This window comes from Panulirus ornatus, chromosome 30, assembly GCF_036320965.1.
Source record: "Panulirus ornatus isolate Po-2019 chromosome 30, ASM3632096v1, whole genome shotgun sequence".
Lineage (NCBI taxonomy): Eukaryota > Metazoa > Arthropoda > Malacostraca > Decapoda > Palinuridae > Panulirus > Panulirus ornatus.
The window spans coordinates 11261359-11264723 of NC_092253.1; the positions used below are offsets into that span (position 1 = coordinate 11261359).

At 42.6% G+C, this 3365-nt stretch overlaps 1 pseudogene; it reads right to left on the reverse strand.

Annotated features, from left to right (window-relative positions):
- Positions 1 to 928: 928 nt before the first annotated feature.
- On the reverse strand, positions 929 to 1729 carry LOC139758268 (mitochondrial S-adenosylmethionine carrier protein pseudogene; annotated as a pseudogene).
- Between the last annotated feature and the right edge of the window lie 1636 nt (positions 1730 to 3365).

A 3365-nucleotide genomic window follows, 5' to 3' on the forward strand; every position in this document is an offset into this window, starting at 1 on the left:
TAATACATCTGCCAGTCATTTGCATAATTTCTTTGCAAAAATCGTCTAAATGCCTCTCTCTTCTCTTTCACTGATAATCTTACCTCTTCATCTCACCACTCACTATCCTTTCTAATCTGCTCACCTCGCACACTTCTCATGCCACAAGCATCTTTTGCGCAAGCCATCACTGCTTCCCTAAATACATCCCATTCCTCCCCCACTCCCCTTACATCCTTTGTTCTCACCTTTTTCCATTCTTTACTCAGTCTGTCCTAGTACTTCTTCACAGAGGTCTCCTTCCCAAGCTCACTTACTCTCACCACTCTTTTCACCCTAACATTCTCTCTTCTTTTCTAAAAATCTCTACAAATCTTCACCTTCGCCTCCACAAGATAATGATCAGACATCTCTCCAGTTGCACCTCTCAGCTCATTAACACCAATAATCACCTATCTCTGTCCATCCACTTTCTTTTTTACTGGTATCAATCTTGAGTTTACTTTCTTACACTCTAATACATACTCCCACCACTCCTGTTTCAGGGGCAGTGCTACTCCATCCCTTTCTCTTGTCCTCTCACTAACCCCTGACATTACTCCCAAGGCATTCCCAAACCACTCTTCCCCTTTACCCTTGAGCTTCGTTTCACTCAGAGCCAAAACATCCATGTTTCTTTCCTAAAACATAATACCTATCTCTCCTTTTTTCTCATCTTGGTTACATCCACACACATTTAGACACCCCAATCTGAGCCTTCGAGGAGGATGAGCACTCTCCTCGTGACTCCTTCTTCTGTTTCCCCTTTTAGAAATCTAAAATACAAGGACGGGAGGGTTTCCAGTCCCCCATTCCCGTCCTCTTTAGTCGCCTTTTACGACACGTGAGGAATGCGTGGGAAGTATTCTTTCTCCGCTATCCGACGGGATCAAAATTAATCATATATTTATTATAAATCCTGTGAGAAACTATGTAGAGATACCTTTGCTTTTTCATACGCACGAAGGAAAACTCCTCCACAAACTGAGATCCACAATGTTCGTGGAATAATCCCTGTAAACAGTCCTTGAAGTCCACGATGATCATACACAACCCCGATAGCAGAGTTTATGCTTCCCTTTGCTAGTTTGTCTCCATAATCTGCCAACATGATCCTAGTTTTTGCCACATCCAGTGGTGTGGTTAAAGCTGCAGACACAGCACCTGCAAATCCTCCACAGAGGGAAGCCTGCCATGAATCAGCATAGTGTCCTTGTCTCTTTGATCACCATCCCTTCAGAAGTTCCCTCAGAGGGAACTGTATAAGTGAAAATGGTATCTCTCTTCCTAAAGTATTGAAATATCCATGAAACAGGCCTTGAAAAGCCTTGATGGAAGACTGAAACAGCTGAGCTTGTCTTCTTTGCTTGACTAACTCCACAGGTTCTCTGATTCCACAAGATACCACTTCTCCAGAAGCTGCTGCTACCATATGTACTGCAGTCTGGTAGTGATCTGGTAAATGGACTCCTAAAACCTTCTTCACACTTTCGTAAGTGCAGAAGAACAACGCCGCGGATGGTGCAGAGCCAAAAGCAGCAGGCCCTAGTCCACTGTAGATTCCACGGAATCGTCCAGAAGCTCTAAAGCCTGCCTCACTCTGGAGCAGGGTCTTGATAGTGTCAAGAGGGAAGAGTGCAATATCTACTGATGTCCCTGCTATTCCACCTGCCAGTAAGGAGGTGGCCATGTTTGGTTCTACGTAAGTCATCATAGCTTACACCTACTGTGTTTTCCCAGCATTTATCACCTAGGGAGATTTTATTGAAGAAAAACTCAAGTTTGTGAGTAATTGCTGTTACACTCAGCATCGCCTACGTTGCAGAAGTGAATATGCACGTGATTATTGGTTCATATGCACTTGGGTATGGGAAGAAACATCATGACAGGCAAGTGTTTTGGAAGCAGCTGAGTGAGTGTGTTAGTAGTGTTGATGCACGAGACCGGAATGTAGTGATGAGTGATTTGAACGCAAAGGTGAGTAATGTGGCAGTTGAGGGAATAATTGGTATACATGGGGTGTTCAGTGTTGTAAATGGAAATGGTGAAGAGCTTATAGATTTATGTGTTGAAAAAGGACTGGTGATTGGGATTACCTGGTTTAAAAAGAGAGATATACATAAGTATACGTATGTAAGTAGGAGAAATGGCCAGAGAGCGTTATTGGATTACGTGTTAATTGATAGGCGCGAGAAAGAGAAAATTTTTGATATAGTGGGGGAGGAATGGGATGTATTTAGGGAAGCAGTGATGGCTTGTGCAAAAGATGCTTGTGGCATGAGAAGCGTGGGAGGTGGGTTGATTAGAAAAGGTAGTGAGTGGTGGGATGAAGAAGTAAGATTATTAGTGAAAGAGAAGAGAGAGGCATTTGAACGATTTTTGCAGGGAAAAAATGCAAATGAGTGGGAGAGGTATAAAAGAAAGAGGCAGGAGGTCAAGAGTAAGGTGCAAGAGGTGAAAAAGAGGGCAAATGAGAGTTGGGGTGAGAGAGTATCATTAAATTTCAGGGAGAATAAAAAGATGTTTTGGAAGGAGGAAAATAAAGTGCGTAAGACAAGGGAGCAAATATGAACTTCAGTGAAGGGAGCTAATGGGGAGGTGATAACAAGTAGTGGTGATGTGAGAAGGAGATGGAGTGAGTATTTTGAAGGTTTGTTGAATGTGTTTGATGATAGAGTGGCAGATATAGGGTGTTTTGGTCGAGGTGGTGTGCAAAGTGAGAGGGTTAGGGAAAATGGTTTGGTAAATAGAGAAGAGGTAGTAAAAGCTTTACGGAAGATGAAAGCCGGCAAAGCAGTAGGTTTGGATAGTATTGCAGTGGAATTTATTAAAAACGGGGGTGACTGTATTGTTGACTGGTTGGTAAGGTTATTTAATGTATGTATGATTCATGGTGAGGTGCCTGAGGATTGGCGGAATGCTTGCATAGTGCCATTGTACAAAGGCAAAGGGGATAAGAGTGAGTCCTCAAATTACAGATGTATAAGTTTGTTGAGTATTCCTGGTAAATTATATGGGAGGGTATTGATTGAGAGGGTGAAGGTGTGTACAGAGCATCAGATTGGGGGAGAGCAGTGTGGTTTCAGAAGCGGTAGAGGATGTGTGGATCAGGTGTTTGCTTTGAAGAATGTATGTGAGAAATACTTAGAAAAGCAAATGTATTTGTATGTAGCATTTATGGATCTGGAGAAGGCATATGATAGAGTAGATAGAGATGCTCTGTGGAAGGTACTAAGAATATATGGTGTGGGAGGCAAGTTGTTAGAAGCAGTGAAAAGTTTTTATCGAGGATGTAAGGCATGTGTACGTGTAGGAAGAGAGGAAAGTGATTGGTTCTCAGTGAATGT